Below are 15,978 nucleotides of genomic sequence, written 5' to 3'. Positions count from 1 at the left end.
GGCTCCAGGTGCGAGTCACATGGCCAGCAAGGAAACTGACATGGGAAACTGGGCTGATGGGAAACCAGTGCTTTGAGATTTAGGTACAAGAAGAGAAATATTAGCAGGTGAGTTTGGAAAAGAAGACTAGACCAGTGGTCGGCAAACTCATTAGTCAACAGAGCCAAATATCAACAGTACAACGATTGGAATTTCTTTTGAGAGTCAAATTTTATAAATTTAAACTATATAGGTAGGTACATTGTTATTAAATTAATTAGGGTACTCCTAAGGCTTAGGAAGAGCCACACTCAAGAGGCCAAAGAGCCGCATGTGGCTCGAGAGCCGCAGTTTGCCGACCACTGGACTAGACTATTTACTCAGGGACATTAGTCAAGAATCTGTTAGGTACTGGACCCCCTACTAAGTCGTGGGGACAAAAGTTTACCTAAAGATTTTCTGCCCAAAGTGAGCCCGCCAGCCAGCTGCATCAGCATCACCGGAGTCTGATTCCAAATGAATAATTTCAGACCCCACGCCACAGCCAAAGAGTCAAAATTTGCGTTTTTAACAAAATCCCCAGGTGACTACCGTGCAGGTAAGCTTGAGAACGACTGGAGTAACATATTGTCCACATTCAAGGAGCCTACGTCTTATTGGAGAAGGTAGACAAGCAGACCATTCAATGTAGTGCAGTGATAAATGGGGAAGGGAGACAAGAACAAGAATGGGAGATGCTGAGGCCAGCAAATCAGATCAAGGGGAAGGTCGCGGGGGGCAAAAAAGAACAGTTGTGCAGCCGTGTCCCCAATGGGGCCCGAAGGTGCCACAGTGCAGGCTGCCTACTGAAGACATTGACCATTAAAGAGAAGGAACCTCAACGTTTCCTTTACTGCCTGATCCTCCCCCACCGCTTCTTTGGTACCAGCTTCCATCATCTCCTGCCCGCACCATGCAACACCCTCTCTACTGGCCGCTGAGCCCCATCCATTCTGCCCGTCACCCCAACCCCCACCCAGTGTATCATACTGCAGCCAGAACCTTTGCAAAACATCAATCTGATCTCATCATCAGATGAAAGTCTACTTTTTAATGTTTTTCATTGTTTTTTGATGAGAGAGGAAGGGAGAAAAGAAAGAGAAACATCCATGTGAGAAACTGATTGGCTGGCTCTTGCACACCCCCTGCTGGGGATCGAGCCCGCAGCCCAAGCATGTGCCCTGACCAGGAATCATACCAACTGCCTTTCAGTGCACAGGACAATGAATGCCCAGTCAGCGGAGCACGCTGGCCAGGCCTTCACGTTCTTGGATAGCTTCCCAGTGCTTCCCTCCTTACTATGGTTTGTAAAGTGCTGGGGCCTCAGCTCCGGCTGCATCTCCCTCCCCACACAAATGGACTACCCCCTCCCCCCCAGCCTCCCCTCCTCCCCGCCCCCGCAGTGCTCTCTACTCCAACCAACAGGCCTCTTTTTCAGTCTCATACACTCTTCACACTTCCTCCTACAATAGGCATTTGAACGTGTTGCTGGTGTGGCTCAGAGGTTGCGTGTTGACCTATGAACCAGGAGGTCACGGTTTGATTGCCAGGTTGCGGGCTCCGTTGCCAGTGGAGGGTGTGCAGGAGGCAGCTGTTCAATGATTCTCTCTCATCATTGATGTTTCTCTCTCTCTCCCTCTCCCTTCCTCTCTGCAACCAATGAAAATACTTTTGAAAAATATTGGTTTTAGGTGGACAACATCGTGAACAGCTCTTGAATAAATGTTGTGACAGCAACTCTCCAGTCACTCAATTACTGTTTATTCATCTTCCCCACTGCCTTTGTGGTCTTTGGGGATACAGCCGTGAAGCAAACAGGCAAAAATCTCTCTCCTTGTGGTGGACGGAGGGAAATGAAAATAAACTAAACAAGCAAATGGTATGGGAGTTAGGACGTGATCATTGCTGTGGGGGCGGAGGGATGTGCAGCAGGGAGGAGAACCAGGGCGGAAGCAGGTTGTAAATGGAAGAGTGTGGGCAGAAAAGCCTTCCCCAACTCCTGTCACAGTGATGGCGAACCTTTTGAGCTCGCCATGTCAGCATTTTGAAAAACCCTAACTTAACTCTGGTGCCGTGCCACATATAGAAATTTTTTGATATTTGCAACCATAGTAAAAGAAAGACTTATATTTTTGATATTTATTTTATATATTTAAATGCCATTTAACAAAGAAAAATCAACCAAAAAAATGAGTTCGCGTGTCACCTCTGACGTGCATATCATAGGTTCGCCATCACTATCTTGTCAGCTCCGCGTCCCCCGCCACCTCCCACCCCCAACGCCCCAAGCTGCTTCTAAGCATCAGTTCTGGAACTTTCATGAGCGTCAGAATCACAGGGAGGTTGGCTAAAAGCAATTGCTGGGCTGTCTGCAGTTTCTGATGTAGTAGGTTGGGGGTGGGCCCTGAGAATTGCATTTCCCACAGGTACCCAGGAGACGCTTATGCTACTGGTCCAGGGAACATACTTTGAGAACGTCTAATTCTAAATAAAATTGAGGAGACTAATTGAAGTTGCTCTTGTTGAGTGTTATAACAACCAGTACACCGGAAGAGCGTAATAAGTAATCATCTTAGTTTCTCCTCCAGGAAAAACAATCCAATTGGATTTAATCTTCTAACCGATATCTCTTTCATCAATTCTACTGCTCTCCCCTAAAATCTCTGGGAAAAAAAAAAAAAAAATCCCCTTATGCATGTAGAAATTAAAACTAGGCATCATATATTCATAAGGGCCTACTAGTGAATTAAGTAGAAATAATAGTCTTCTGCAGCTCTTTCGAATAACCTGATAGTTTAAAAATACCCAATTTAAAAAATAGCTTTTTAAATTAAAGCATAATATTACTTAAAAGATCTCGCTGGGCTACTGACTTCATCACACAAAAGAATTTATTGTTCAGATTTTGTTTCTTTAATAAATACATAGGGAGAGGTGAATAGTCAACTTTCCTCTTGCCATTCTGCATTAGAACAATTCATTTTTAAAATGTGTGTTCTCAAACCACTTTTTAAAATAAGGGTTAAAAATTGCACAAAAGGAAAGCAAATTTCTTTTTTAACTGATAAACTAAAATGAAACAGGACTCTCACAGCAGCTAATAAAGCATGTCTTTTGACATTTGTAAATTCAGGAGATGCCACTTTAATACAGTGTGGAAGTGGATATTGATCTTCAGTTCATTGGTTTTAGTGTGCCCTGGTAAAGTATCTGACTTGCATTTTTCTATCTGCCAAGATGTCGGTTCTGACAGGACTCTCTTCAGGCGAAATGTAGTCGGCCTTTCCGCAGTTTTCGCTGACACAGAAAATAAACAATTTCTTAACATCATTTAGGATAATGCTATCTGAATCATAGCAAGTTCAACTCCAAATGAGGTGCACATGTGAAGTCATGTGCAGAAACTGGCTGAGTTAGTTCAGGGCATGACCATTTAGCAGCCGACTAACCAATGCTGGAAGCATATCTGACTGGAGAAAAACTCCCAAATACATTAAAACAGCCAGCCTTTAATGTCCTCATTTCCACTTGTGTATAACATTTGACTTTAATCGAATGTATATGCAAGTTGCTTCCTGCAATGTTGAGCATTAACTATAATGCACCCTTATCTAGAAGACATTTGATGATTTGGGTTGGCCATTAAAATGTTTAAATTGAGCACTTAAGTACAGTTTAGAAAATTATAGTCTCTACATTTGAAATAACCATAAATAAAACTCTCTTTAAATTATTATGGAAGAATAATGCTAAGTGAAAAAAGCAGAATACAAAATTGAATCTATTCTGTAATTGCAACTGTATAAAATTGGTTATGCATGCAAACCAGATTGGGGGAAAAATGGAAAATGTAAACGACTGATTTGTGAAAGAAGTAAATTGGAGAAATGTCTTTTTTTAAAAAGACACTATACTTCTTATAAAGTTATTTGGACAATTTTCAAAAACATTGAAATTATTTTTGGGAAGAAATTGTTTTCTCTTCTTGGATTGAATGCTTTTATGTCATTGATGGTAATTTAAATGATCAAGACAGGAAAGGTTGTGTGAGTGTTAGAGAAACAGTTGCTCTCTTCTTTTCTTCAAAGAAATTTATTTTTAAAGCCCATGATGTTATTGTAGATACGCTAATGCGTGTTCTTGACACTGACATTATTGTTGCCATTCATCACTAATATCACAATTATCAAAAATACTAGTCTTTCAACCAGAAATAATCATGGAATCGTAATAAAGACAAATGAACTAAATTACTGACGAAGTTGAAAGTTGCAGTATTCTGATTATACAGCCAGCAGGAATTGTCAGACTAATTAACTCAGGGTCAAGCCGCTGCTGAACCGAATGCCAGGACTGTCCCAATCTAATGCAGGCCATGCCCATTACTTCACGGAGATGGCGGATTTGTACTTAGGAGTAATGACCTGATATCTTTCAAAAGCTCAGCTCAGGAAAACTGTCCGTGCCAGGGCTGTTGTCAGCAGATCGGCCAAGTTCTGACAGTCAAGTCCGATCTTCTCAATTCGGAAAGCTAGGGGTACCAGCATCTTGATGGGACGGCACAGGTGGCCGTGGGAAGGGTCTGTGGTCTACCCAGACGTAGGCCAGGCCAACAGCAGCCACCAGAGGAAGACAGTCCAACATGAAAGCAATTCGGAGAGGAGCCCTCCCATGGGAGAGGAGCGTTCCCCTGGGATCTTTGAGCATCAGGAGGTTGGGGTTGGAGAACATAGATGAGAGAAAGCCCATCTCCCAGGGCTCACTGGCTTTGGCTGTGTTCCTTCCTCCGTGACCCCAATGGGCTTGACCGACAATCCTCAGGTGAACTGCAGGCGGTGAGGTCCCTCCCCAAGGAGAAGGAAGCAGAGTAGAAAGTAAGTGCTGTCAGCCCCGTCCATGCAGTTACCGCTCCATTTCCATCCCGGACTAATGATTGGGGCTTTTCAGGATCCTCACTGGCCTCCCTCCCTCCATGTTTTCCCTTCCCAGCCATCCCTGCTCACTGACCTTTCCGCCATTTACCTCTCCGTGCCTTCACTCTTGCCTTCTCTCTGCCTGCACTGCCCTTTCTCTCCTCCTCCTCTCCGTCAATGGACATGAACTGCTTTGTTACTCAGGGAGGGGTGATTCACTTGTTAGAAATAGTAGGTCTCTTCGTCTGCACCCTGCGGTATTGAGGACAAACACATCCTGTTAATTTTTTTCATCCATTACACTGGTCCTGGCACAAGGAATGCACAGAATAAGAGTTTAACTGAATGAGCTGACAACATTATTGTAGGAGAACTTCAACATGTGTCCCACTCTTTCCTTCACACGACACATTTACCAAACACCTACCGAGTGCTCGGTGTGTGAAAAGTTACTCACTATAGCCTTTCACTCTCCAGAGAGGTGCCTTTTGAATGTGAAAATTTTGACCTTTGCAAACATTTAGCACGGCTATTTTATTGCGGTTAAAATAAAACTTCAACGATCCCACTGCAATCAGCTGCGCATTAGCATGCACTGGCCTAATTAAAAAGCAGGAGCTGTAACAGGAGAAGGGAGATGGGCCATCCAGGGATTACAAAGAAATAAAAAGAACGGAGCCATGCGATAAAGAAGGGACATCCTATACTGTAAAGGTCAAGGGAAGACTGTCAGACTCGTTTTCCTACTTGGGCCCCAGGTATAATAGAAACGTAGCCTTTTAAAACCACATATAAATATGTTTTCTCTACTCTATTTTTTTAAATCCTTTTAAATAATGGAAAACAGAGTCTTTTGTCACAGTGTGAAGTAGGCCAAGACCCCAATTGTCTTATCACTAGGTGTATCTTCTCTTGTAAACATTTGAGACTATTTAGACCAGCCGTAGGCAAACTACGGCCCATGGGCCGGATCCGCCCATTTGAAATGAATAAAACTAAAAAAAAACAGAAGACCATACCCTTTTATGGAATGATGTTTACTTTGAATTTATATTAGTTCACACAAACACTCCATCCATGCTTTTGTTCCGGCCCTCCTGTCCAGTTTAAGAACCCATTGTGGCCCTCGAGTCAAAAAGTTTGCCCACCCCTGATTTAGACAGATATGCTCCCATTTTAACCCATAATTTCAGGTTTATTCCAGTAACTTTCAAACCATAATTAAAGTGAGTTTGAAACAAAGGGCTTTAACATTTTATTCATCCTTTGATGCGCTACAAAAGATAATTTTTATTCCACCTTTATTAAAATTTTACATGGAACAAAAATCAATAGTTACATAGTTATTTTTAACACCTATTATTTTCTTAGAAGTAACTAGCCTCCAGAGGCCTGAAACACAAACCAGATCTACTGTTGCTGCAACTTCCCTGGTAATTAGTCCTTGGCTTCTCAGTGTGAAATTCACTTTTTCAAAGCCAATGATCTTTTATGGCAACCTTTTATTTAAATAATTCCACTCTCAGCTACATTTCCTCGCCTTAAGTTAGTCCTGGCGTCCAAAGGTTTGCCTTTATGTGCTTCCTTTCCCGGTTCCTTGACCTTTCAGAGTTACGTGCCAATCCCCAGGCAGGTGGCTTCTTTCCGGATTTGAATCTCTTGTGCTCGGGGAAATCCACGTCTCTGCGCCATGAGCCTCCCTGCAACACACACAATCCCACAGCTCCTGTGCTGTTGTGGTTGTGGGAGGCCTTCCGTTCTCTTTTGTTTAAGGCGGCGCTGGGAATGACTTTGAAAGGAATGACCTAAGGTTTTCATCATTCAATCTTTTATTTTTTACTTCCAGGTAATTATGGAATAAGAAGTTTTTAACCTAAATACATCAGAAATCATTCAAAGAGGGAGGCAAATGTTGGTTGTCTCCCACGGTTGAAGGCGGTTGTTGTATAAAGGAGGATGGTGGTTGTCTATAGAGTTTTCAGGATAGAACCAGGAACTGACAGAATAAGTTATAGAAGCACATTTCCACTCAGGCTGCTGTAGGGGCAGTAAGTTACTCCCTCCTGGAAGCACTTTCCTTGGGGGATTCCTGGAATTAACAAGATACTCTACTGAATGAGTTAATAAATCTGTGTCCACACCAAAACTCCTGTGAGCGAAGGCTAATTACAGGAAAACGGACTCATATGGTTGGCTAGAACAAGGACAGAGACCGGCCGTGTGGCTCAGTGGTTCAGCATCGACCTATGAACCAGGAGGTCGCAGTTCAATTCCTGATCAGGTTGTGGGCTCCATCCCTAGTGGGGGGGCCGTGCAGGAAGCAGCTGATCAATGATTCTCTCATCACTGATGTTTTTATCTCTCTCTCCCTCTCCCTTCCTCTCTGAAATCAATCAAAATATATATATATTTTAAAGGACAGTGAGAATGAACAACCCGGGTTTCAGCCCCACCTCTGCTAGAGACAGAGCTGCGTGGTGTCACCTGAGCGTTTTAACCTCTTCAGGCCGCAGTCTCTTCATCCATAAAATGGCCGTGAAACTAGCATCATAGGATCTTCGTAAAGATTAGATCAGTGAAAATTTGTAAAGTATGCCTGTCAACTCGCATATAGTGTGTCATAAATATAAAGGTGTTTTATATGGATTTCTTCTGTACTCTTTTATTTTTTATTTATTTTTTAAATTTATTGGGGTGACATTGGTTAATAAAATTATATAGATGGATGGACCTGGAGATTATTATGCTAAGTGATATAAGCCAGTCAGAGCATGACAAATACCATATGATCTCACTTATATGTGGAATCTAATGAACAAAATAAACTGATGAACAAAATAGAGACCCATTAATTGATGCATGGAACAGACTGACAACTGGGGAGGGGAGAGAAGGAGATGAAAGAAGGTAAAGGGATTAGCTAAGAACATATACGCATAACTCATGGACACAGACAACAGTGTGGTGAAGGCCAGAGAGGCGAGGACTGGTTGGGGGAAGGCAAAAGGGAGGAAAATGGGGAAATCTATAATAGTATCAACAATAAAGATAAAATTAAAAATTTAAAAAATTACATAAATGCAAAAAATTTATATAGGTTTCATGTGTGCAATTATATAATGCATCGTCCATATTTTGTATTGTGTATACTGTGTTCACCACCCCAAGTCAAGTCTCTTTTGAAGTCTCCAGCATTTTTTCCTCCTGTACCCTCTTCTACCTCCCCCCACCCTCTTTTCCTGTGGTAATCACCAAACTGTTGTTTTGTGTCTGAGTTGTTTTTTGCTTAATCCCTTCACCTTTTTCACCCAGCCCCCCACACCCCCTACCCTCTGACAGCTCTGTCTGTTCTCTATCTCTATAAGTCTGTTGTTATTTTGTTTGTTTATTTTGTTCATTAGATTCCACATATAAGTGAAATCATATGGTACTTGTTTTTCTCTGACTGGCTTATTTCGCTTAGCATAATACTCTCCAGGTCCATTCATGCTGTCCCAAAAAGTAAGATTTCCTTTTTTTCACAGCCAATTAGTATTCCATTGTGTAAATTACCACAGCTTTTTTACCCACTCATCTACTGATGGGCACTTCAGCTGCTTCCAAATCTTGGCTATTGTAAATAACAATGCGATGAACATAGGGGTGCATCTATTCCTTCAGATTCGTGTTTCTGGTTTCTTCAGCTATATTCCCAGAAGTGGAATCTCTGGGTCATAAGACAGTTCCATTTTTAATATTTTGAGGAAACTCCACTCTGCTTTCCACAGGAGCTGCACTAGTGTGTGTTCCTACCAACAGTGCATGAGGGTTCCCTTTTCTCCTCATCCTCGCCAGCACTTGTTTGTTGAGTTATTGATGACAGCCATTTTGACAGGTGCAAGGTGATATCTCATTGTGGTTTTAATTTGCATTTCTCTGATGATCAGTGACATTGAGCATCTTTTCATATGTCTATTTGTCATCTGTATGTCCTCTTTGGAGAAGTGTCTATTCAGGTACTTTGCCTATTTTTTTAATTGGATTGTTTGTTTGTTTGGGGGTGGAGGGTAAAAATTCTTTATAATTTTTGGATATTAACCTTTATCAGATGTATCATTGGTGAATATATTTCCCCATTCAGTGGGTTGCCTTTTCATTTTGTGGATGGTTTTCTTTGCTGTGCAAAAACATTTTTTATTTGATGTAGTTCCATTTGTTTATTTTTTTTTCTTTTGTGTCCCTTGCACAAGAAGATATATCAGAAAAAATATTACTAAGGGAAATATTTGAGATTTTACTGCCTATGTTTTCTTTTAGGATTTTTATGGTTTCAAGTCTAACATTAAGTCTTTAATTCATTTAGAGTTTATTCTTGTGTATGGTGTAAGAACATGGTCTAGTTTCATTGTTTGCGTGTGTCTGTCCAATTTTCCCAACACCATTTATTGAAGAGACTGTCTTTACCCCACTGTATGTTCTTGCCTCCTTGATCAAATACTAGCTGACCCTAAAGGCATGGGTTTATTTCTGGGCTCTCTCTTCTGTTCCATTGATCTGCATGTCTTATACTCTATATGTTTGATGCCAATACCATGCTATTTTGATTACTATTGCACAGTAACACTTGATATGAACCTAGCAATGTCAGTAAGTGTGGCTTAGTTAGGAGGGCACGTTAGCAGGTAGCACAAAAACAAGAACACAGAGGTGTCAAAAATATGTCAAATTAGCTGAAACCGGTTTGGCTCAGTGGATAGAGCGTCGGCCTGCGGACTGAGGGGTCCCAGGTTCGATTCCAGTCAAGGCCATGTACCTGGGTTGCAGGCACATCCCCAGTGGGAGATGTGCAGGAGGCGGCTGGTCGATGTTTCTCTCTCATCGATGTTTCTAACTCTCTGTCTCTCTCCCTTCCTCTCTGTAAAAAATCAATAAAATATATTTTTAAAAAATATGTCAAATTAGTGGAACTGAAGTGCAGGATACGAGATTCAAGATGAAGTGAAAGTCATATCATGGAGGGACTAGTATATCATGTCAAGGTATTTGGACCATGTTCTATGTAGCTAAGAACAGCCAGTGCCCCCAAAATGACAAAAGGAATCTACTGCCAATTAAGTCTGTGTCATGGAGACCAGATCCTATTGAGAAAATAGGTTCTGCATCTGCTTCCCTATTTAAGATTCTTCCAAAGCAAGGCTGCTGATACAAATCACATAAGTGATGGAGGACACTGCACCGTTCCTAATTATTTTAGGGTAATGTAGTTAGTTACACACTAAACTAACACTAATTGAAGTTGGAAGAGGTTCAGAAAGCAATTAAATATTACTTTAATTCTATTGGAATAGAATTGAATATGTTGTTCTCTCAATACAGAATTCGTGTTGAATGATTACACTGAGTTAAATTGACATTTTCCCCCTGAATTCCAGCAAGTAATTCAGTCTCCTTCACTTTTTTTTTTCAAATCACATGGAAACAAGAGAAAAGATGCTAATGGAAGTATATTCCCTTACTTAGATCTTCCCTTGCATTAGGGATTTAGACTGAAAGCCCAATTAATCTTATGGTGAAGCTACAAACTCTAAGTCACATCTAATGAAATGAGTCATCTGCTTGGCTTCTTTCCTAATTTTTGTCCATGGAAACACAAGACAGGTAAACTCAGAAGCTTGTTTGGAGATAAAATTGAAAAAAAACAAAAGATTGTTATAAAGAGCTATTATACACTGTTCCTGTTTTGGGGGGTCCTGTTTACGTCTTTGGGGTAAAAAAGAGATCGAGAAAATGCACTCATCCTCTTGGCATCTGTCCACCCATCGTAGGATTCTGAAATCTCTATTTAGAGTCGGGGCACAGCATTTGACCCTTAGCTCTAGCTCCATGGCTACTAAAACCTGACTAAATATTAAAGCGATCTGTGGCTGCTTTCATCAGTGTGTTTGGTGTCATAACTTAGGAGATTAGCAAATGACACTGACCACCTAACTTTATTTTGGCCTAAGTCAGCTATTATTTCCTAACCAGTTTAAAGGTTTTAAAAGCAGCAGACCCATTTATAAGAATTCACAGGAAATTAATTTGTAGGAAATCTGTGATGATATGCAAATTTCTACTTGTTTAGCTTTTATAGGTTCTGGAATTCAATAAAATTAGTTGTTTGCATCCTATATAATAAAAGGGTAATATGCAAATCGACCAAATAGCAGAATGACCAGTCGCTATAACACACACTGACCACCAGGAGGCAGACGCTCAATGCAGGAGTGGCCCCCTGGTGGTCAGTGCACTCCCACATGGGGAGCACCACTCAGCCAGAACCTGGCTCAAGGCTGGCCAGCGCAGCAGCATGGCGGGAGCCTCTCCCGCCTCCACAGCAGAGCTAAGGGTGTCTGACTTCGGGCTTAGGCCTGCGGACATCCCCCAAAGGCTCCCAGACTGTGAGAGGGCACAGGCTGGGCTGAAGGACAACCCCCGCCCCCAGTGCACGAATCTCGTGCACTGGGCCTCTAGCATTAAAATAAGTGTGTGGCTTAAAATGCCGACCTGGTCATTTACTTCCTCAGAGACTTCGCGAGGGTTTGGCTGGAATGAAGAAGTAGTCATTCCTGCAGGTCTTTGTGTAAAAGGATAATCTGGAAACTCCCGAGAAGATGTGCTCCCTCGCCTGTGGAGACTTTCTCTGGGAAAGAAGTGAGAGTACACACTCGAAGGAAGTGACTGCATTCGAGGGGAGAAGGGAAGACTTTACTGCACAAGTAGGATGGTTTAGAAGAAGACTGACCGCCCAGAAGCCGAAGAAGAGGCTGACCATAGATATTGAGAAACTCACAGCTCATTTTTTAAAATATTAAGCAGGTATTTAAACCAGCAGTTACAAAGGTCTTATTATGTTTTAGACAAAGCGACCCTTCTGTCCCTCAAAGATTACTACGTCTATTGAGAGAAGTCAAATGAACAGTTTTTAAATGATGAGTTACATTTTAAAATGAAATTTAACTAATACTGTGGGAACAAAGATGCGTGTGCGGGACATGCTGGGGGTTTGTGGAGAGGAGATGGCACTGGAGCTGATCCTGAAAGAGAAGGAAGAGTCTGCAAAGCCAAGAGAAGACACAGCTGTTCGTGTTGAGGATCACCAATGAGGAAGGTCAAGTTCAGGGTGGCTGGGCAGCCCAGCGCCTGGGGGAAAGTGGAATCAGACTAGACTGGCGCAGCACCTTACAGAGCATGCCAAGGCAGGTCAACATCATTCTGCAGGTGACAGAGGCCATTAGGGGTTTTAGGGAGAGAAGGGATTAGCTACAATTTGCCTTCAGAAACCTCACCTGGTGTATTTAGGGGGTGGGCCAGGAAGCACCTTAGTCAATGATACACAATAGTCGTAATAATAGCAACTCAGAATATTCACTGTTAATTGATCATCATAAATGAATGACTCCAAAGTTTTAAGACTAGAGGACACCAGGCTTAGAATAATTTTTTAAAGGGAAGGGGTTATGAATTAGAATGGCAAAGGGGAGGGGTTATAAATTAGGAGGGACACACTAATTAGGATCATTCAAGGCGGGGTACACAAAGTCATGGGCAGGGCACGGGAAGACATAAAGGGCAGCTCAGTGCCCAGGGGGTAGTAACAATACAGTTGATACCATGCCTGGAACTGAAGGATGAGGGGAGAGAGCAGGCGCTGGACACTCAAAAGGAGTACTGAGGGAAAGAGACCACCTTGAGGGGAGCCATGACCTTGAGAGGAGCCATGACCTTGAGAGGCAAAGTGAATCTGGGACCAGGGTCACAGCCAACCTAAGCCTGGAAAAAGCTGAAAGAATACCGACCTTCACCTCACTCTCCTCCCTCCCCCACCCCCCAATCTCCTGCCAGGTTTCCTCATTGGCCAAACCCAATCAGAAACAAGAAGCAAGAAGGATTTTTGATGAAGTCATTACAGAACTGCCTCCGGGAGCAGAGTGGGGTGGGAAAGTATGAACAGTGGATCTGGAGGGACAAATGGAAGCTATCCAGCACCACACACCTTTTCTTGCCCTTCGGTATCTCCTCATCTCCTTCATCCATCTGAAGAATTTATGTCCTCCAGCCACAGTACACATGGAGTCCCTTCAGCTACGTCACAACAGGAGGAAATCAATTTTGTCATGCTGCCATCTGACTTAAAAGGTTAGCCTCTACCAGTGTTTCTCAAATAAGGTAGCAGGGAGAAATGGGAGAAAACAGCTACATAGCACAAGCTAACTGCTGCTTCTCTCTCTCTCTCTCTCTCTCTCTCTCTCTCTCTCTCTCTCTCTCTCTCGTATGTGTGTGCGAATGTGGTCTAAGCTGGTAATAGTCATAGTAATTGCGCTCTTCTACTACCTATTCCATACTCTGCCCGCATCTCAGTCGAATGGGCTTCTTTATCTGATAGGGTGACCCAAACCATTGTTGTAGCTACAAGCCTTTGGTGGTCTTGTCTTTATTAAGTTGTCTCAGTTCTCCACTGATAAGGCTACCGAGAAAATAAATACTAAGCAAAAATGAGTGCCTATCCCCTGAAAGTAAGTCCTCTGAGTTCCAGACATAGTCCTCCTCCTGTCCCATGGTATAGCTGCACCCCAATTTTCTTCAGTAACCAATTAACCAGGCGGTATAGGGTCAAAATCCTATGTGTGAGCTTTCAAGTCCATCCACAGACCATTTCAAAGACTGCATCTGGCAGAACTCCTCTCCCCGCACCAGACTTGGGGCCCAGAGGGACGCTGAAGTCTCTGGAGGGAGTTACAGTCACACACTCATGTCCCCTGTGGGCCCGCCATGCTCTTAAACGCGTCTGTTCTCCTCTCCCAGGAACCTCCATTCAGAAGCCTCTTTATCGGGACAGATACCGTCCAAGTGCCTCTGCTAAGGCCTCCTTCTTACGTGGACCTGAACACTTTTTCCTGTTCTGACCCAGTAGTCAGTACTTTCCCACTCTGAGCCCCCTGCCCTCTCCTTCCCCCCAGCTCTAGGAGCCTTTTGTTTCAGCTTCCACAGTAAGTGGCAGCTCCTCTGTCTGACCACATTGACACCTGGTCTCTCTCTCTCTCTCTCTCTCTCTCTCACACACACACACACACACACACACACACAATAACAACCTCCTCCCTTATCAATTCAGCAGCACGAGGAGGCTAAAAAGATAAGGGGGCCCCTAGCCTTGGCCAAGAGAGTAACCTAAAAATCATGACACATCCTGGGGAGAATGGGAAAAATTCGTCCAACCGTTATACCCTCATTTATCTTACCACTTCGGCACTTGGGAAAAATGGATAGATCAGGGCAGATAATAGTGGACTAGCACAAACTAACCCAAGGGGTAATTCCAGTTTCAGCTTCTGATATGGCATCCACTAGTGAATGTATTCCTTTCAATAGTCATAAGAAAGAAGATTAGAGCAGTTTGGATATCACTGGGATGGGCGACAGGTTACATTGGTGGTCTTGTTCTACAGTCCTCCTACCCTTTACCATGACATGACCCAAGTAGACTTGGACCATCTGAACATTCCAGAGAACATCACAGGGGTCCACCATATTGCTGACATCATGGTAATCAGACCCGATGAGCACGAAGCTACCCGTACTCTAGATGGCCTGGAGCAATGGCTAATTCTAGTGTCAATGTGACTGGACGAAAAGATGCCCAGGCAGCTAGTGTAACATTATGTCTGGGTGTGATGGGGAGGCTGTTTTTATAAGAGGTTAGCACTGAAATTGGCAAACCGAGTGTCGCAGATGGCTCTCCCCGATGTTGATTGACATTATACAATCCATCATCCATCGAGGACAAGAAGAACAAAAAGGCAAGAGGAAGGGCAAATTCATTTTCTCTGCTTGAGCTGAGCCCTATCTTCGTCCTGTCCTGGTTTACATCACTTGGTGTCAAGGGACATTTTTTGGCCAAGGCGGTAGGTAGGTCAGTGAGCACATGACCATGGACTCCCTTGCGCTTATCACATACATCATTATCCAGAGCCTGCCAGCCTAAACAGACATTAGTGTGGCCTCTCAAAGGTGAGGCTAAGGCACCATCTTAGAGATAAGGTTCTTTCAGGATGATGCAGTATTCTTCAGGATGCAGTGAGCACCTCAAACCAATGTCATTATATTATGCTGTCTCCCCAGTAGAAGATGTGGGTCAGGGAGTCAGGGAGCAAAAACAGAAGTGGTCCTGTTCACCGTTATTCCTAATGAGTATGTGCTGCCCACCTCTGCACCCTTAGGCTCTGCTATGGTCTGCATGCGTGTGCTTCCCCAAAATTTGTATGTTCAAATCCTGATGCCCAATGTGACGGTGGGGCTATAGGAGATGAGTAGGTCACGAGGATGCTCTCATGAATGAGATTAATACCCTTATAAAAGAGACTCCAGAGAGCCCCCTTGCCCATCTTCTGTGAAGATACAAGAAGTCCATGACCTGAATGAGAGCCCTCACCCAACCATGCAGACTCCATCATCTTGAACTTCCAACTTCCCAAAATGCATTTCTGTTGTTTGGAAGTCACCCAGTCTATGGTATTTTGTCATGGCAGCCCAAACGGACCAAGATAGGCTCTGTGTCTAGAGATTCTGGTTCTCAAAGGGGGTGTGCTTTCATCGGGGTACACATGAAGAGTCCCATTAAATATAAAGCCACTGCCGGCACTTGTCACTTTGGGCTCTTTGTGCCAGTAGACCAGTAGGTACAAATGGGTTAACATACTGGGAAGGATAATTGCCGATGGTCATTTGAAGGATATAGAGTTGCTGCTATATAATTTTAGTGTCAAAGAATATGCTGTCACCCAGGTGAGCCACTGTGCCATCCCTTGCTAACCATTAATGGACAAGTACACTAACCGCAATCTGAGTCTAATCCACTGTGCAAATGCTAGGAGCAGATCAACTTTGATCAGAGTTAGACAAAAGTGGTGAGCCTGCACACAGCCCCTACCCTGCCACCACAGCCTGGTACACATGTACTGGGGTGTCTGGAGAAAGATACCCGCTGGCAGTGACGTAATGAGTCACCTTGTCCACCTGAGTATTGAGA

This window comes from Myotis myotis, unplaced genomic scaffold (genome assembly GCF_014108235.1).
Source record: "Myotis myotis isolate mMyoMyo1 unplaced genomic scaffold, mMyoMyo1.p scaffold_m19_p_9, whole genome shotgun sequence".
Lineage (NCBI taxonomy): Eukaryota > Metazoa > Chordata > Mammalia > Chiroptera > Vespertilionidae > Myotis > Myotis myotis.
The sequence above is the reverse complement of the archived record's forward strand: the minus strand, read 5'-3'. Positions refer to the sequence as shown.